General features: G+C 51.2%; 18 non-coding genes across 18 annotated transcripts; all 18 read left to right on the forward strand.

The window, feature by feature from the left end:
• Positions 1 to 447: 447 nt before the first annotated feature.
• On the forward strand, positions 448 to 529 carry trnas-aga (transfer RNA serine (anticodon AGA)). The gene has a single exon. It is a non-coding gene; the product is annotated as a tRNA-Ser (tRNA).
• A 618-nt stretch (positions 530 to 1,147) lies between these two features.
• Positions 1,148 to 1,220, forward strand: trnak-uuu (transfer RNA lysine (anticodon UUU)). The gene has a single exon. It is a non-coding gene; the product is annotated as a tRNA-Lys (tRNA).
• Positions 1,221 to 2,039: 819 nt separating this feature from the next.
• On the forward strand, positions 2,040 to 2,121 carry trnas-aga (transfer RNA serine (anticodon AGA)). Its single transcript has one exon. It is a non-coding gene; the product is annotated as a tRNA-Ser (tRNA).
• Positions 2,122 to 2,478: 357 nt separating this feature from the next.
• Positions 2,479 to 2,560, forward strand: trnas-uga (transfer RNA serine (anticodon UGA)). The gene has a single exon. It is a non-coding gene; the product is annotated as a tRNA-Ser (tRNA).
• A 179-nt stretch (positions 2,561 to 2,739) lies between these two features.
• On the forward strand, positions 2,740 to 2,812 carry trnak-uuu (transfer RNA lysine (anticodon UUU)). The gene has a single exon. It is a non-coding gene; the product is annotated as a tRNA-Lys (tRNA).
• Positions 2,813 to 4,943: 2,131 nt separating this feature from the next.
• trnak-uuu (transfer RNA lysine (anticodon UUU)) lies at positions 4,944 to 5,016 on the forward strand. Its single transcript has one exon. It is a non-coding gene; the product is annotated as a tRNA-Lys (tRNA).
• An 819-nt stretch (positions 5,017 to 5,835) lies between these two features.
• On the forward strand, positions 5,836 to 5,917 carry trnas-aga (transfer RNA serine (anticodon AGA)). The gene has a single exon. It is a non-coding gene; the product is annotated as a tRNA-Ser (tRNA).
• Positions 5,918 to 6,274: 357 nt separating this feature from the next.
• On the forward strand, positions 6,275 to 6,356 carry trnas-uga (transfer RNA serine (anticodon UGA)). The gene has a single exon. It is a non-coding gene; the product is annotated as a tRNA-Ser (tRNA).
• Positions 6,357 to 6,535: 179 nt separating this feature from the next.
• trnak-uuu (transfer RNA lysine (anticodon UUU)) lies at positions 6,536 to 6,608 on the forward strand. Its single transcript has one exon. It is a non-coding gene; the product is annotated as a tRNA-Lys (tRNA).
• Positions 6,609 to 7,220: 612 nt separating this feature from the next.
• Positions 7,221 to 7,302, forward strand: trnas-aga (transfer RNA serine (anticodon AGA)). Its single transcript has one exon. It is a non-coding gene; the product is annotated as a tRNA-Ser (tRNA).
• A 2,310-nt stretch (positions 7,303 to 9,612) lies between these two features.
• Positions 9,613 to 9,694, forward strand: trnas-aga (transfer RNA serine (anticodon AGA)). The gene has a single exon. It is a non-coding gene; the product is annotated as a tRNA-Ser (tRNA).
• A 357-nt stretch (positions 9,695 to 10,051) lies between these two features.
• On the forward strand, positions 10,052 to 10,133 carry trnas-uga (transfer RNA serine (anticodon UGA)). Its single transcript has one exon. It is a non-coding gene; the product is annotated as a tRNA-Ser (tRNA).
• A 178-nt stretch (positions 10,134 to 10,311) lies between these two features.
• On the forward strand, positions 10,312 to 10,384 carry trnak-uuu (transfer RNA lysine (anticodon UUU)). The gene has a single exon. It is a non-coding gene; the product is annotated as a tRNA-Lys (tRNA).
• Positions 10,385 to 11,409: 1,025 nt separating this feature from the next.
• On the forward strand, positions 11,410 to 11,491 carry trnas-aga (transfer RNA serine (anticodon AGA)). Its single transcript has one exon. It is a non-coding gene; the product is annotated as a tRNA-Ser (tRNA).
• A 148-nt stretch (positions 11,492 to 11,639) lies between these two features.
• On the forward strand, positions 11,640 to 11,711 carry trnah-gug (transfer RNA histidin (anticodon GUG)). The gene has a single exon. It is a non-coding gene; the product is annotated as a tRNA-His (tRNA).
• Positions 11,712 to 11,842: 131 nt separating this feature from the next.
• Positions 11,843 to 11,924, forward strand: trnas-uga (transfer RNA serine (anticodon UGA)). The gene has a single exon. It is a non-coding gene; the product is annotated as a tRNA-Ser (tRNA).
• Positions 11,925 to 12,102: 178 nt separating this feature from the next.
• trnak-uuu (transfer RNA lysine (anticodon UUU)) lies at positions 12,103 to 12,175 on the forward strand. Its single transcript has one exon. It is a non-coding gene; the product is annotated as a tRNA-Lys (tRNA).
• Positions 12,176 to 13,841: 1,666 nt separating this feature from the next.
• On the forward strand, positions 13,842 to 13,923 carry trnas-uga (transfer RNA serine (anticodon UGA)). Its single transcript has one exon. It is a non-coding gene; the product is annotated as a tRNA-Ser (tRNA).
• The last annotated feature ends 3,752 nt before the right edge of the window (positions 13,924 to 17,675 follow it).

Genomic DNA, 17,675 nt, shown 5'->3' on the forward strand with positions numbered 1-17,675 from the left:
GCAGAAGGTGGTCTGCTTAATTCAAGTCCCTGTTTGGGCGAAGGTCAGTCTTCTTTTTGTAGGCCTCAGCTTGCTATCACTACGGTCCATCTCTTCTGCTGACTCTGTACTAGAGCGATGTTCCTTCCTGCTCCCAGGGATCAGTGCATCTCTCTTGTTCGGCAAACCTGATTCTGATGGTCAGCCCTTTAGGAAAGAGTGCTCACAGAGTGAGTAGAATAAGACAGACTTCCCAATTGTGCAGTGCTGTCGGTCCCCAGGGCCAGTCCTGAAAAACCCCATTACATAGGATGAGACATGGCAGCCTGATTTCTCCTCAGTGGGACCGCTGTTTTACCCGCTTGCAGGGCTAGCTTGCAATCTTTGCTTGCTGACTGAGCTGGGTTGGTTGCAAGTAGGTCAGGCAGCAGTGTTGGAGACAAACTGAGCAGAAATTGGTCTACTCCCGTAGTCGTGGCCGAGTGGTTAAGGCGATGGACTAGAAATCCATTGCGGTCTCCCCGTGCAGGTTCGAATCCTGCCGACTACGCTGTTTGCTGAAGGCCATGAGGCAAAGCATCCATGCATTTTTCACGGTCCTCGCACTTATTTGCGAAATGTCCAGTCCCTCTTCGATGGACAAACACGCCGCTGCTCCTTCTTGTATCCGGGCTCCAGGAGTTGTCTTGGGTGAGCCAGTGGCACGCCGTTATTGTATAGTGGTTAGTACTCTGCGTTGTGGCCGCAGGAACCCCGGTTTGAATCCGGGTCACGGCATCCCTTTGCCGTTGAGTATACGGGAAGGTTGAATTTTTTTTACCACCTCATCTTTCTGCGTGATTTTGTTTCTGAAGCTTGGCCTTTGCAGGGCGCCACCAGACAAGGGCGCTTGCTATCTAACATTAGGCGTAGTCGTGGCCGAGAGGTTAAGGTGATGGACTTGAAATCCATTGGGGTCTCCCTGCGCAGGTTCGAACTCTGCCGACTACGGGAGGGATTTGCAGTATTGCTTTAGCTTTCTGTGACAGTAATTGTGCCTTCTATGGTCCTTCGCTCTCTGTGCCATAACTGCTTCTAGCTTTCATCCTCGTGACACCTGCGTCTCTTCTAGGCAGCTTGTTGTAAAACTGCTGCTTTATAAAAGGGGAGAAGCTAGTGCTCCATAAGAGCCCGGATAGCTCAGTCGGTAGAGCATCAGACTTTTAATCTGAGGGTCCAGGGTTCAAGTCCCTGTTCGGGCGAAGGTCTGTCTGCTTTTGGCGGAGTCACCTTGCTATCACTACGGTCCATCACTTCTTCTGAATCTGTACTGGAGCGGTGTTCCTTCCTGCTCCAGGGTATCAGTGCACCTCCCTTGTTTGGCACACCTGATTCTGATGGTTAGCTCGTTAGGAATGCGCGCTCACAGAGTGAGTAGAATAAGACAGACCTTCGAATTGTGCAGTGCTGTCGGTCCCCAGGCCCAGCACTGAAAAACGCCATTACATAGGATGAGACATGGCAGCCTGATTTCTCCTCAGTGGGACTGCTGTTTTAGCCGCTTCCAGGGCTAGCTTACAATCTCGGCTTGCTAGGTTGCAAGTAGGTCAGGCAGCAGTGTTACACACAACATGGCAGAAGGTGGTCTGCTTAATTCAAGTCCCTGTTTGGGCGAAGGTCAGTCTTCTTTTTGTAGGCCTCAGCTTGCTATCACTAAGGTCCATCTCTTCTGCTGACTCTGTACTAGAGCGATGTTCCTTCCTGCTCCCGGGGATCAGTGCATCTCCCTTGTTCGGCAAACCTGATTCTGATGGTCAGCCCTTTAGGAAAGAGTGCTCACAGAGTGAGTAGAATAAGACAGACTTCCCAATTGTGCAGTGCTGTCGGTCCCCAGGGCCAGTCCTGAAAAACCCCATTACATAGGATGAGACATGGCAGCCTGATTTCTCCTCAGTGGGACCGCTGTTTTACCCGCTTGCAGGGCTAGCTTGCAATCTCCGCTTGCTGACTGAGCTGGGTTGGTTGCAAGTAGGTCAGGCAGCAGTGTTGGACACAAACTGAGCAGAAATTGGTCTACTCCCGTAGTCGTGGCCGAGTGGTTAAGGCGATGGACTAGAAATCCATTGCGGTCTCCCCGCGCAGGTTCGAATCCTGCCGACTACACTGTTTGCTGAAGGCCATGAGGCAAAGCATCCATGCATTTTTCACGGTCCTCACACTTATTTGCGAAATGTCCAGTCCCTCTTCGATGGACAAACACGCTGCTGCTGCTTCTTGTATCCGGGCTCCAGGGGTTGTCTTGGTTGAGTCAGTGGCACGCCGTGATCGTATAGTGGTTAGTACTCTGCGTTGTGGCTGCAGCAACCCCGGTTCGAATCCGCGTTACGGCAACCCTTTGCCGTTGAGTATACGGGAAGGTTGAAAATTTTTACCACCTCATCTTTCTGCGTGATTTTGTTTCTGAAGCTTGGCCTGTGCAGGGCGCCACCAGACAAGGGCGCTTGCTTTTTAACATTAGGCGTAGTCGTGGCCGAGAGGTTAAGGCGATGGACTTGAAATCCATTGGGGTCTCCCCGCGCAGGTTCGAACTCTGCCGACTACTGGAGGGATTTGCAGTATTGCTTTAGATTTCTGTGACTGTAATTGTGCCTTCTATTGTCCTTCGCTCTCTGTGCCATAACTGCTTCTAGCTTTCATCCTCGTGACACCTGCTTCTCTTCTGGGCAGCTTGTTGTAATACTGCTGCTTTATAAAAGGTGAGAAGCCAGTTTTTCCACAAGAGCCCGGATAGCTCAGTCGGTAGAGCATCAGACTTTTAATCTGAGGGTCCAGGGTTCAAGTCCCTGTTCGGGTGAAGGTCTGTCTACTTTTGGCGGAGTCACCTTGCTATCACTACGGTCCATCTCTTCTTCTGAATCTGTACAGGAGCGGTGTTCCTTCCTGCTCCAGGGTATCAGTGCACCTCCCTTGTTTTGCACACCTGATTCTGATGGTCAGCTCGTTAGGAAAGCGCGCTCACAGAGTAAGTAGAATAAGACAGACCTCCGAATTGTGCAGTGCTGTCGGTCCCCAGGCCCAGCACTGAAAAACGTCATTACATAGGATGAGACATGGCAGCCTGATTTCTCTTAGAGCGATGTTCCTTCCTTCTCCAGGGGGTCAGTGCATCTTCCTTGTTCGGCACACATGATTCTGACGGTCAGCCCTTTAGGAAAGAGTGCTCACGGAGTGAGTAGAATAAGACAGACCTCCCATTTGTGCAGTGCTGTCGGTCCCCAGGGCCAGTACTGAAAAACCCCATTACATAGGATGAGACATGGCAGCCTGATTTCTCCTCAGTTGGACTGCTGTTTTACCCGCTTCCAGGGCTAGCTTACAATCTCCGCTTGCTAGGTTGCAAGTAGGTCAGGCAGCAGTGTTACACACAACATGGCAGAAGGTAGTCTGCTTAATTCAAGTCCCTGTTTGGGCAAAGGTCAGTCTTCTTTTTGTAGGCCTCAGCTTGCTATCACTACAGTCCATCTCTTCTGCTGACTCTGTACTAGAGCGATGTTCCTTCCTGCTCCCGGGGATCAGTGCATCTCCCTTGTTCGGCACACCTGATTCTGATGATCAGCCCTTTAGGAAAGAGTGCTCACAGAGTACGTAGAATAAGACGGACTTCCCAATTGTGCAGTGCTGTCGGTCCCCAGGGCCAGTACTGAAAAACCCCATTACATAGGATGAGACATGGCACCCTGATTTCTCCTCAGTGGGACTGCTGTTTTACCCGCTTCCAGGGCTAGCTTACAATCTCGGCCTGCTAGGTTGCAAGTAGGTCAGGCAGCAGTGTTACACACAACATGGCAGAAGGTGGTCTGCTTAATTCAAGTCCCTGTTTGGGTGAAGGTCAGTCTTCTTTTTGTAGGCCTCAGCTTGCTATCACTACGGTCCATCTCTTCTGCTGACTCTGTACTAGAGCGATGTTCCTTCCTGCTGCCGGGGTTCAGTGCATCTCCCTTGTTCGGCACACCTGATTCTGATCGTCAGCCCTTTAGGAAAGAGTGCTTACAGAGTGAGTAGAATAAGACAGACTTCCCAATTGTGCAGTGCTGTCAGTCCCCAGGGCCAGTACTGAAAAACCCCATTACATAGGATGAGACATGGCAGCCTGATTTCTCCTCAGTGGGACCGCTGTTTTACCCGCTTGCAGGGCTAGCTTGCAATCTCCGCTTGCTGACTGAGCTGGGTTGGTTGCAAGTAGGTCAGACAGCAGTGTTGGACACAAACTGAGCAGAAATTGGTTTACTACCATAGTCGTTGCTGAGTGGTTAAGGTGATGGACTAGAAATCCATTGGGGTCCCCCCGCGCAGGTTCGAATCCTGCCGACTACGCTGAAGGCCATGAGGCAAAGCATCCATGCATTTTTCACGGTCCTCGCACTTATTTGCAAAATGTCCAGTCCCTCTTCCATGGACAAACACGCCGCTGCTGCTTCTTGTATCCGGGCTCCAGGGGTTGTCTTGGGAGAGCCAGTGGCACGCCGTGATCGTATAGTGGTTAGTACTCTGTGTTGTGGCAGCAGCAACCCTCATTCAAATCTGGGTCACGGCAACCCTTTGCCGTTGAGTATACGGGAAGGTTGAAAATTTTTTACCACCTCATCTTTCTGCGTGATTTTGTTTCTGAAGCTTGGCCTGTGCAGGGCGCCACCAGACAAGGGCGCTTGCTTTCTAACATTAGGCGTAGTCGTGGCCGAGAGGTAAATGTGATGGACTTGAAATCCATTGGGGTCTCCCCGCGCAGGTTCGAACTCTGCCGACTATGGGAGGGATTTGTAGTACTGCTTTAGCTTTCTGTGACGGTAATTGTGCCTTCTATGGTCCTTCGCTCTCTGTGCCATAACTGCTTCTAGCTTTCATCCTCGTGACACCTGGGTGTCTTCTAGGCAGCTTGTTGTAAAACTGCTGCTTTATAAAATGTGAGAAGACAGTGCTCCACAAGAGCCCAGATAGCTCAGTAGGTAGAGCATCAGACTTTTAATCTGAGGGTCCAGGGTTCAAGTCCCTGTTCGGGCGAAGGTCTGTCTGCTTTTGGCGGAGTCACCTTGCTATCACTACGGTCCATCTCTTCTTCTGAATCTGTACTGGAGCGGTGTTCCTTCCTGCTCCAGGGTATCAGTGCACCTCCCTTGTTTGGCACACCTGATTCTGATGGTCAGCTTGTTAGGAAAGCGGGCTCACAGAGTGAGTAGAATAAGACAGACCTCCGAATTGTGCAGTGCTGTCGGTCCGCAGGCCCATCACTGAAAAACCCCATTACATAGGATGAGACATGGCAGCCTGATTTCTCCTCAGTGGGACTGCTGTTTTAGCCGCTTACAGGGCTAGCTTGCAATCTCCGCTTGCTAGGTTGCAAGTAGGTCAGGCAGCAGTGTTACACACAACATGGCAGAAGGTGGTCTGCTTAATTCAAGTCCCTGTTTGGGCGAAGGTCAGTCTTCTTTTTGTAGGCCTCAGCTTGCTATCACTAAGGTCCATCTCTTCTGCTGACTCTGTACTAGAGCGATGTTCCTTCCTGCTCCCGGGGATCAGTGCATCTCCCTTGTTCGGCAAACCTGATTCTGATGGTCAGCCCTTTAGGAAAGAGTGCTCACAGAGTGAGTAGAATAAGACAGACTTCCCAATTGTGCAGTGCTGTCGGTCCCCAGGGCCAGTCCTGAAAAACCCCATTACATAGGATGAGACATGGCAGCCTGATTTCTCCTCAGTGGGACCGCTGTTTTACCCGCTTGCAGGGCTAGCTTGCAATCTCCGCTTGCTGACTGAGCTGGGTTGGTTGCAAGTAGGTCAGGCAGCAGTGTTGGACACAAACTGAGCAGAAATTGGTCTACTCCCGTAGTCGTGGCCTAGTGGTTAAGGCGATGGACTAGAAATCCATTGCGGTCTCCCCGCGCAGGTTCGAATCCTGCCGACTACACTGTTTGCTGAAGGCCATGAGGCAAAGCATCCATGCATTTTTCACGGTCCTCACACTTATTTGCGAAATGTCCAGTCCCTCTTCGATGGACAAACACGCTGCTGCTGCTTCTTGTATCCGGGCTCCAGGGGTTGTCTTGGTTGAGCCAGTGGCACGCCGTGATCGTATAGTGGTTAGTACTCTGCGTTGTGGCTGCAGCAACCCCGGTTCGAATCCGCGTTACGGCAACCCTTTGCCGTTGAGTATACGGGAAGGTTGAAAATTTTTACCACCTCATCTTTCTGCGTGATTTTGTTTCTGAAGCTTGGCCTGTGCAGGGCGCCACCAGACAAGGGCGCTTGCTTTTTAACATTAGGCGTAGTCGTGGCCGAGAGGTTAAGGCGATGGACTTGAAATCCATTGGGGTCTCCCCGCGCAGATTCGAACTCTGCCGACTACGGGAGGGATTTGCAGTATTGCTTTAGATTTCTGTGACGGTAATTGTGCCTTCTATTGTCCTTCGCTCTCTGTGCCATAACTGCTTCTAGCTTTCATCCTCGTGACACCTGCTTCTCTTCTGGGCAGCTTGTTGTAATACTGCTGCTTTATAAAAGGTGAGAAGCCAGTTTTTCCACAAGAGCCCGGATAGCTCAGTCGGTAGAGCATCAGACTTTTAATCTGAGGGTCCAGGGTTCAAGTCCCTGTTCGGGTGAAGGTCTGTCTACTTTTGGCGGAGTCACCTTGCTATCACTACGGTCCATCTCTTCTTCTGAATCTGTACCGGAGCGGTGTTCCTTCCTGCTCCAGGGTATCAGTGCACCTCCCTTGTTTTGCACACCTGATTCTGATGGTCAGCTCGTTAGGAAAGCGCGCTCACAGAGTAAGTAGAATAAGACAGACCTCCGAATTGTGCAGTGCTGTCGGTCCCCAGGCCCAGCACTGAAAAACGTCATTACATAGGATGAGACATGGCAGCCTGATTTCTCTTAGAGCGATGTTCCTTCCTTCTCCAGGGGGTCAGTGCATCTTCCTTGTTCGGCACACATGATTCTGACGGTCAGCCCTTTAGGAAAGAGTGCTCACAGAGTGAGTAGAATAAGACAGACTTCCCAATTGTGCAGTGCTGTCGGTCCCCAGGGCCAGTCCTGAAAAACCCCATTACATAGGATGAGACATGGCAGCCTGATTTCTCCTCAGTGGGACCGCTGTTTTACCCGCTTGCAGGGCTAGCTTGCAATCTCCGCTTGCTGACTGAGCTGGGTTGGTTGCAAGTAGGTCAGGCAGCAGTGTTGGACACAAACTGAGCAGAAATTTGTCTACTCCCGTAGTTGTGGCCGAGTGGTTAAGGCGATGGACTAGAAATCCATTGCGGTCTCCCCGCGCAGGTTCGAATCCTGCCGACTACGCTGTTTGCTGAAGGCCATGAGGCAAAGCATCCATGCATTTTTCACGGTCCTCGCACTTATTTGCGAAATGTCCAGTCCCTCTTCGATGGACAAACACGCCGCTGCTCCTTCTTGTATCCGGGCTCCAGGGGTTGTCTTGGGTGAGCCAGTGGCTCGCCGTGATTGTATAGTGGTTAGTACTCTGCATTGTGGCCGCAGCAACCCCGGTTTGAATCCGGGTCACGGCAACCCTTTGCCGTTGAGTATACGGGAAGGTTGAAAATTTTTTACCACCTCATCTTTCTGCGTGATTTTGTTTCTGAAGCTTGGGCTTTGCAGGGCGCCACCAGACAAGGGCGCTTGCTATCTAACATTAGGCGTTGTCGTGGCCGAGAGGTTAAGGCGATGGACTTGAAATTCATTGGGGTCTCCCCGCGCAGGTTCGAACTCTGCCGACTACGGGAGGGATTTGCAGTATTGCTTTAGCTTTCTGTGACGGTAATTGTGCCTTCTATGGTCCTTCGCTCTCTGTGCCATAACTGCTTCTAGCTTTCATCCTCGTGACACCTGCGTCTCTTCTAGGCAGCTTGTTGTAAAACTGCTGCTTTATAAAAGGGGAGAAGCCAGTGCTCCATAAGAGCCCGGATAGCTCATTCGGTAGAGCATCAGACTTTTAATCTGAGGGTCCAGGGTTTAAGTCCCTGTTCGGGCGAAGGTCTGTCTGCTTTTGGCGGAGTCACCTTGCTATCACTACGGTCCATCTCTTCTTCTGAATCTGTACTGGAGCGGTGTTCCTTCCTGCTCCAGGGTATCAGTGCACCTCCCTCGTTTGGCACACCTGATTCTGATGGTCAGCTCGTTAGGAAAGCGGGCTCACAGAGTGTGCAGTGCTGTCGGTCCCCAGGCCCAGCACTGAAAAACCCCATTACATAGGATGAGACATGGCAGCCTGATTTCTCCTCAGTGGGACTGCTTTTTTACCCGCTTCCAGTGCTAGCTTACAATCTCGGCTTGCTAGGTTGCAAGTAGGTCAGGCAGCAATGTGACACACAACAGGGCAGAAGGTAGTCTGCTTAATTCAAGTCCCTGTTTGGGCGAAGGTCAGTCTACTTTTTGGAGGGCTCAGCTTGCTATCACTACGGGTCCATCTCTTCTGCTGACTCTGTATTAGAGCGATGTTCCTTCCTTCTCCCGGGGATCAGTGCATCTCCCTTGTTCGGCACACATGATTCTGATGGTCAGCACTTTAGGAAAGAGTGCTCACGGAGTGAGTAGAATAAGAAAGACCTCCCATTTGTGCAGTGCTGTCGGTCCCCAGGGCCAGTACTGAAAAACCCCATTACATAGGATTAGACATGGCAGCCTGATTTCTCCTCAGTGGGACTGCTGTTTTAGCTGCATCCAGGGCTAGCTTACAATCTCCGCTTGCTAGGTTGCAAGTAGGTCAGGCAGCAGTGTTACACACAACATGGCAGAAGGTGGTCTGCTTAATTCAAGTCCCTGTTTGGGCGAAGGTCAGTCTTCTTTTTGTAGGCCTCAGCTTGCTATCACTACGGTCCATCTCTTCTGCTGACTCTGTACTAGAGCGATGTTCCTTCCTGCTCCCGGGGATCAGTGCATCTCCCTTGTTCGGCACACCTGATTCTGATGATCAGCCCTTTAGGAAAGAGTGCTCACAGAGAGAGTAGAATAAGACAGACTTCCCAATTGTGCAGTGCTGTCGGTCCCCAGGGCCAGTACTGAAAAACCCCATTACAAAGGATGAGACATGGCAGCCTGATTTCTCCTCAGTGGGACTGCTGTTTTAGCCGCTTCCAGGGCTAGCTTAAAATCTCGGCTTGCTAGGTTGCAAGGAGGTCAGGCAGCAGTGTTACACACAACATGGCAGAAGGTGGTCTGCTTAATTCAAGTCCCTGTTTGGGCGAAGGTCAGTCTTCTTTTTGTAGGCCTCAGCTTGCTATCACTACGGTCCATCTCTTCTGCTGACTCTGTACTAGAGCGATGTTCCTTCCTGCTCCCGGGGATCAGTGCATCTCCCTTGTTCGGCAAACCTGATTCTGATGGTCATCCCTTTAGGAAAGAGTGCTCACAGAGTGAGTAGAATAAGACAGACTTCCCAATTGTGCAGTGCTGTCGGTCCCCAGGGCCAGTACTGAAAAACCCCATTACATAGGATAAGACATGGCAGCCTGATTTCTCCTCAGTGGGACCGCTGTTTTACCCGCTTGCAGGGCTAGCTTGCATTCTCCGCTTGCTGACTGAGCTGGGTTGGTTGCTAGTAGGTCAGGCAGCAGTGTTGGACACAAACTGAGCAGAAATTGGTCCACTCCCGTAGTCGTGGCCGAGTGGTTAAGGCGATGGACTAGAAATCCATTGGGGTCTCCCCGCGCAGGTTCGAATCCTGCCGACTACGCTGTTTGCTGAAGGCCATGAGGCAAAGCATCCATGCATTTTTCACGGTCCTCGCACTTATTTGCGAAATGTCCAGTCCCTCTTCGATGGACAAACACGCTGCTGCTGCTTCTTGTATCCGGGCTCCAGGGGTTGTCTTGGTTGAGCCAGTGGCACGCCGTGATCGTATAGTGGTTAGTACTCTGCGTTGTGGCTGCAGCAACCCCGGTTCGAATCCGCTTCACGGCAACCCTTTGCCGTTGAGTATACAGGAAGGTTGACATTTTTTACCACAACATCTTTCTGCGTGATTTTGTTTCTGAAGCTTGGCCTGTGCAGGGCGCCACCAGACAAGGGCGCTTGCTTTTTAACATTAGGCGTAGTCGTGGCCGAGAGGTTAAGGCGATGGACTTGAAATCCATTGGGGTCTCCCCGCGCAGGTTCGAACTCTGCCGACTACAGGAGGGATTTGCAGTATTGCTTTAGCTTTCTGTGACGGTAATTGTGCCTTCTATGGTCCTTCGCTCTCTGTGCCATAACTGCTTCTAGCTTTCATCCTCGTGACACCTGCGTCTCTTCTAGGCAGCTTGTTGTAAAACTGCTGCTTTATAAAAGGTGAGAAGCCAGTTCTCCATAAGAGCCTGGATAGCTCAGTCGGTAGAGCATCAGACTTTTAATCTGAGGGTCCAGGGTTCAAGTCCCTGTTCGGGCTAAGGTCTGTCTGCTTTTGGCGGAGTCACCTTGCTATCACTACGGTCCATCTGTTCTTCTGAATCTGTACCGGAGCGGTGTTCCTTCCTGCTCCAGGGTATCAGTGCACCTCCCTTGTTTGGCACACCTGATTCTGATGGTCAGCTCATTAGGAAAGCGCGCTCACAGAGTGAGTAGAATAAGACAGACCTCCGAATTGTGCAGTGCTGTCGGTCCCCAGGCCCAGCACTGAAAAACGCCATTACATAGGATGAGACATGGCAGCCTGATTTCTCTTAGAGCGATGTTCCTTCCTTCTCCAGGGGGTCAGTGCATCTTCCTTGTTCGGCACACATGATTCTGACGGTCAACCCTTTAGGAAAGAGTGCTCACGGAGTGAGTAGAATAAGACAGACCTCCCATTTGTGCAGTGCTGTCGGTCCCCAGGGCCAGTACTGAAAAACCACATTACATAGGATGAGACATGGCAGCCTGATTTCTCCTCAGTTGGACTGCTGTTTTAGCCACTTCAAGGGCTAGCTTACAATCTCAGCTTGCTAGGTTGCAAGTAGGTCAGGCAGCAGTGTTACACACAACATGGAAGAAGGTGGTCTGCTTAATTTAAGTCCCTGTTTGGGCGAAGGTCAGTCTTCTTTTTGTAGGCCTCAGCTTGCTATCACTACGGTCCATCTCTTCTGCTGACTCTGTACTAGAGCGATGTTCCTTCCTGCTCCCGGGGATCAGTGCATCTCCCTTGTTCGGCAAACCTGATTCTGATGGTCAGCCCTTTAGGAAAGAGTGCTGACAGAGTGAGTAGAATAAGACAGACTTCCCAATTGTGCAGTGCTGTCGGTCCTCAGGGCCAGTACTGAAAAACCCCATTACATAGGATGAGACATGGCAGCCTGATTTCTCCTCAGTGGGACCGCTGTTTTACCCGCTTGCAGGGCTAGCTTGCAATCTCCGCTTGCTGACTGAGCTGGGTTGGTTGCAAGGAGGTCAGACAGCAGTGTTGGACACAAACTGAGCAGAAATTGGTTTACTACCATAGTCGTGGCTGAGTGGTTAAGGCGATGGACTAGAAATCCATTGGGGTTTCCCCGCGCAGGTTTGAATCCTGCCGACTACGCTGAAGGCCATGAGGCAAAGCATCCATGCATTTTTCACGGTCCTCGCACTTATTTGCGAAATGTCCAGTCTCTCTTCGATGGACAAACACGCTGCTGCTGCTTCTTGTATCCGGGCTCCAGGGGCTGTCTTGGGTGAGCCAGTGGCACGCCGTGATCGTATAGTGGTTAGTACTCTGCGTTGTGGCCGCAGCAACCCCGGTTTGAATCCGGGTCACGGCAACCCTTTGCCGTTGATTATACGGGAAGGTTGAAAATTTTTTACCACCTCATCTTTCTGCGTGATTTTGTTTCTGAAGCTTGGCCTGTGCAGGGCGCCACCAGACAAGGGTGCTTGCTTTTTAACATTAGCCGTAGTCGTGGCCGAGAGGTTAAGGCGATGGACTTGAAATCCATTGGGGTCTCCCCACGCAGGTTCGAACTCTGCCGACTACGGGAGGGACTTGCAGTATTGCTTTAGATTTCTGTGACGGTAATTGTGCCTTCTATTGTCCTTCGCTCTCTGTGCCATAACTGCTTCTAGCTTTCATCCTCGTGACACCTGCGTCTCTTCTGGGCAGCTTGTTGTAAAACTGCTGCTTTATAAAAGGTGAGAAGCCAGTTCTCCACAAGAGCCCGGATAGCTCAGTCGGTAGAGCATCAGACTTTTAATCTGAGGGTCCAGGGTTCAAGTCCCTGTTCGGGTGAAGGTCTGTCTGCTTTTGGCGGAGTCACCTTGCTATCACTACGGTCCATCTCTTCTTCTGAATCTGTACCGGAGCGGTGTTCCTTCCTGCTCCAGGGTATCAGTGCACCTCCCTTGTTTGGCACACCTGATTCTGATGGTCAGCTCATTAGGAAAGCGCGCTCACAGAGTGAGTAGAATAAGACAGACCTCCGAATTGTGCAGTGCTGTCGGTCCCCAGGCCCAGCACTGAAAAACGTCATTACATAGGATGAGACATGGCAGCCTGATTTCTCCTCAGTGGGACTGCTGTTTTACCCGCTTACAGGGCTAGCTTGCAATCTCCGCTTGCTAGGTTGCAAGTAGGTCAGGCAGCAATGTGACACACAACAGGGCAGAAGGTAGTCTGCTTAATTCAAGTCCCTGTTTGGGCGAAGGTCAGTCTACTTTTTGGAGGGCTCAGCTTGCTATCACTACGGGTCCATCTCTTCTGCTGACTCTGTATTAGAGCGATGTTCTTTCCTTCTCCCGGGGATCAGTGCATCTCCCTTGTCCGGCACACATGATTCTGATGGTCAGCCCTTTAGGAAAGAGTGCTCACGGAGTGAGTAGAATAAGAAAGACCTCCCATTTGTGCAGTGCTGTCGGTCCCCAGGGCCAGTACTGAAAAACCCCATTACATAGGATGAGACATGGCAGCCTGATTTCTCCTCAGTGGGACTGCTGTTTTAGCTGCATCCAGGGCTAGCTTACAATCTCCGCTTGCTAGCTTGCAAGTAGGTCAGGCAGCAGTGTTACACACAACATGGCAGAAGGTGGTCTGCTTAATTCAAGTCCCTGTTTGGGCGAAGGTCAGTCTTCTTTTTGTAGGCCTCAGCTTGCTATCACTACGGTCCATCTATTCTGCTGACTCTGTACTAGAGCGATGTTCCTTCCTGCTCCCGGGGATCAGTGCATCTCCCTTGTTCGGCAAACCTGATTCTGATGGTCATCCCTTTAGGAAAGAGTGCTCACAGAGTGAGTAGATTAAGACAGACTTCCCAATTGTGCAGTGCTGTCGGTCCCCAGGGCCAGTACTGAAAAACCCCATTACATAGGATGAGACATGGCAGCCTGATTTCTCCTCAGTGGGACCGCTGTTTTACACGCTTGCAGGGCTAGCTTGCATTCTCCGCTTGCTGACTGAGCTGGGTTGGTTGCAAGTAGGTCAGGCAGCAGTGTTGGACACAAACTGAGCAGAAATTGGTCCACTCCCGTAGTTGTGGACGAGTGGTTAAGGCGATGGACTAGAAATCCATTGGGGTCTCCCCGCGCAGTTTCGAATCCTGCCGACTACGCTGAAGGCCATGAGGCAAAGCATCCATGCATTTTTCACGGTCCTCGCACTTATTTGCGAAATGTCCAGTCCCTCTTCGATGGACAAACACGCCGCTGCTGCTTCTTGTATCCGGGCTCCAGGGGTTGTCTTGGGTGAGCCAGTGGCATGCTGTGATCGTATAGTGGTTAGTACTCTGTGTTGTGGCTGCAGCAACCCTGGTTCGATTCCGGGTCAGGGCAACACTTTGCCCTTGAGTATATGGGAAGGTTGAAAATTTTTTACAACCTCATCTTTCTGCGTGATTTTGTTTCTGAAGCTTGGCCTGTGCAGGGCGCCACCAGACAAGGGCGCTTGCTTTCTAACATTAGGCGTAGTCGTGGCCGAGAGGTTAAGGCGATGGACTTGAAATCCATTGGGGTCTCCCCGCGCAGGTTCGAACTCTGCCGACTACGGAAGGGATTTGCAGTATTGCTTTAGCTTTCTGTGACGGTAATTGTGCCTTCTATGGTCCTTCGCTCTCTGTGCCATAACTGCTTCTAGCATTCATCCTCGTGACACCTGGGTCCCTTCTAGGCAGCTTGTTGTAAAACTGCTGCTTTATAAAAGGTGAGAAGACAGTGCTCCACAAGAGCCAGGATAGCTCAGTCGGTAGAGCATCAGACTTTTAATCTGAGGGTCCAGGGTTCGAGTCCCTGTTCGGGTGAAGGTCTGTCTGCTTTTGGCGGAGTCACCTTGCTATCACTATGGTCCATCTCTTCTTCTGAATCTGTACTGGAGCAGTGTTCCTTCCTGCTCCAGCGTATCAGTGCACCTCCCTTGTTTGGAACACCTGATTCTGATGGTCAGCTCGTTAGGAAAGCGGGCTCACAGAGTGAGTAGAATAAGACAGACCTCCGAATTGTGCAGTGCTGTCGGTCCCCAGGCCCAGCACTGAAAAACCCCATTACATAGGATGAGACATGGCAGCCTGATTTCTCCTCAGTGAGACCGCTGTTTTACCCGCTTGCAGGGCTAGCTTGCAATCTCCGCTTGCTGACTGAGCTGGGTTGGTTGCAATTAGGTCAGGCAGCAGTGTTGGTCACAAACTGAGCAGAAATTGGTCTACTCCTGTAGTCGTGTCCGAGTGGTTAAGGCGATGGACTAGAAATCCATCGGGGTCTCTCCGCGCAGGTTCGAATCCTGCAGACTATACTGTTTGCTGAAGGCCATGAGGCAAAGCATCCATGCATTTTTCAAGGTCCTCGCACTTATTTGCAAAATGTCCAGTCCCTCTTCGATGGACAAACACGCCGCTGCTGCTTCTTGTATCCGGGATCCAGGGGTTGTCTTGGGTGAGCCAGTGGCACGCTTTCATCGTATAGTGGTTAGTACTCTGTGTTGTGGCCGCAGCAACCCCGGTTCGAATCCTGGTCACGGCAACCCTTTGCCGTTGGGTATACGGGAAGGTTGAACATTTTTTACCACCTCATCTTTCTGAGTGACTTTGTTTCTGAAGCTTGGCCTGTGCAGGGCACCACCAGACAAGGGCGCTTGCTTTTTAACATTAGGCGTAGTCGTGGCCGAGAGGTTAAGGTGATGGACTTGAAATTCATTGGGATCTCCCCGCGCAGGTTCGAACTCTGCCGACTACGGGAGGGATTTGCAGTATTGCTTTAGCTTTCTGTGACGGTAATTGTGCCTTCTATTGTCCTTCGCTCTCTGTGCCATAACTGCTTCTAGCTTTCATCCTCGTGACACCTGCGTCTCTTCTGGGCAGCTTGTTGTAAAACTGCTGCTTTATAAAAGGTGAGAAACCAGTTCTCCACAAGAGCCAGGATAGCTCAGTCGGTAGAGCATCAGACTTTTAATCTGAGGGTCCAGGGTTCAAGTCCCTGTTCAGGTGAAGGTCTGTCTGCTTTTGGCGGAGTCACCTTGCTATCACTACGGTCCATCTCTTCTTCTGAATCTGTACCGGAGCGGTGTTCCTTCCTGCTCCAGGGTATCAGTGCACCTCCCTTGTTTGGCACAACTGATTCTGATGGTCAGCTCGTTAGGAAAACGGGCTCACAGAGTGAGTAGAATAAGACAGACCTCCGAATTGTGCAGTGCTGTCGGTCCCCAGGCCCATCACTGAAAAACCCCATTACATAGGATGAGACATGACAGCCTGATTTCTCCTCAGTGGGACTGCTGTTTTACCCGCTTACAGGGCTAGCTTGCAATCTCCGCTTGCTAGGTTGCAAGTAGGTCAGGCAGCAATGTGACACAACAGGGCAGAAGGTAGTCTGCTTAATTCAAGTCCCTGTTTGGGCGAAGGTCAGTCTACTTTTTGGAGGGCTCAGCTTGCTATCACTACGGGTCCATCTATTCTGCTGACTCTGTATTAGAGCGATGTTCCTTCCTTCTCCCGGGGATCAGTGCATCTCCCTTGTTCGGCACACATGATTCTGATGGTCAGCCCTTTAGGAAAGAGTGCTCACGGAGTGAGTAGAATAAGAAAGACCTCCCATTTGTGCAGTGCTGTCGGTCCCCAGGGCCAGTACTGAAAAACCCCATTAGATAGGATTAGACATGGCAGCCTGATTTCTCCTCAGTGGGACTGCTGTTTTAGCTGCTTCCAGGGCTAGCTTACAATCTCCGCTTGCTAGGTTGCAAGTAGGTCAGGCAGCAGTGTTACACACAACATGGCAGAAGGTGGTCTGCTTAATTTAAGTCCCTGTTTGGGCAAAGGTCAGTCTTCTTTTTGTAGGCCTCAGCTTGCTATCACTACGGTCCATCTCTTCTGCTGACTCTGTACTAGAGCGATGTTCCTTCCTGCTCCCGGGGATCAGTGCATCTCCCTTGTACGGCACACCTGATTCTGATGATCAGCCCTTTAGGAAAGAGTGCTCACAGAGTGAGTAGAATAAGACGGAATTCCCAATTGTGCAGTGCTGTCGGTCCCCAGGGCCAGTACTGAAAAACCCCATTACATAGGATGAGACATGGCAGCCTGAATTCTCCTCAGTGGGACTGCTGTTTTACCCGCTTCCAGTGCTAGCTTACAATCTCGGCTTGCTAGGTTGCAAGTAGGTCAGGCAGCAATGTGACACACAACAGGGCAGAAGGTAGTCTGCTTAATTCAAGTCCCTGTTTGGGCGAAGGTCAGTCTACTTTTTGGAGGGCTCAGCTTGCTATCACTACGGGTCCATCTCTTCTGCTGACTCTGTATTAGAGCGATGTTCCTTCCTTCTCCCGGGGATCAGTGCATCTCCCTTGTTCGGCACACATGATTCTGATGGTCAGCCCTTTAGGAAAGAGTGCTCACGGAGTGAGTAGAATAAGAAAGACCTCCCATTTGTGCAGTGCTGTCGGTCCCCAGGGCCAGTACTGAAAAACCCCATTACAAAGGATGAGACATGGCAGCCTGATTTCTCCTCAGTGGGACTGCTGTTTTAGCCACTTCAAGGGCTAGCTTACAATCTCGGCTTGCTAGGTTGCAAGTAGGTCAGGCAGCAGTGTTACACACAACATGGCAGAAGGTGGTCTACTTAATTCAAGTCCCTGTTTGGGCGAAGGTCAGTCTTCTTTTTGTAGGCCTCAGCTTGCTATCACTACGGTCCATCTCTTCTGCTGACTCTGTACTAGAGCGATGTTCCTTCCTGCTCCCGGGGATCAGTGCGTCTCCCTTGTTCGGCAAACCTGATTCTGATGGTCAGCCCTTTAGGAAAGAGTGCTCACAGAGTGAGTAAAATAAGACATAAGATTTTAAAGAGCGCTAGGGGAAGGGCGGTACCGCTGGTGCCACGACCAGGTGCTAAAGGCTTTGGCGGACTCCATCTGCACAGCGATCCAGCTCAGCAAGACCCAGGTAGCCCCCAAACAGACAATCACCTTCATTAGAGCTGGGCAGAAGGAACAATTCCACCGGCCTAGCTCTACGGGGGGGCTCCTCTCCACTGCTCGTGATTGGCAGCTTCAGGTTGACCTTGGAAGGCAGCTTAAGTTCCCAGGCAACATCACAGCCACTTCTCTCCGCCCAGACATGGTGCTAACATCTGAGTCTACCAAGCAAGTGGTTATCCTGGAACTAACTGTCCCCTGGGAAGACCATATTGAAGAGGCCCACGAGCGCAAGAGGGCTAACTACGCAGGGCTCAGCTCGAAGTGCCGGAACAATGGCTGGAAAACTCGCTGCGAGCCAGTCGAGGTCGGGTGCCGAGGCTTCGCTGGCCACTCACTGCTG

This window comes from Carassius carassius, chromosome 18 (genome assembly GCF_963082965.1).
Source record: "Carassius carassius chromosome 18, fCarCar2.1, whole genome shotgun sequence".
Classification (NCBI taxonomy): Eukaryota; Metazoa; Chordata; class Actinopteri; order Cypriniformes; family Cyprinidae; genus Carassius; species Carassius carassius.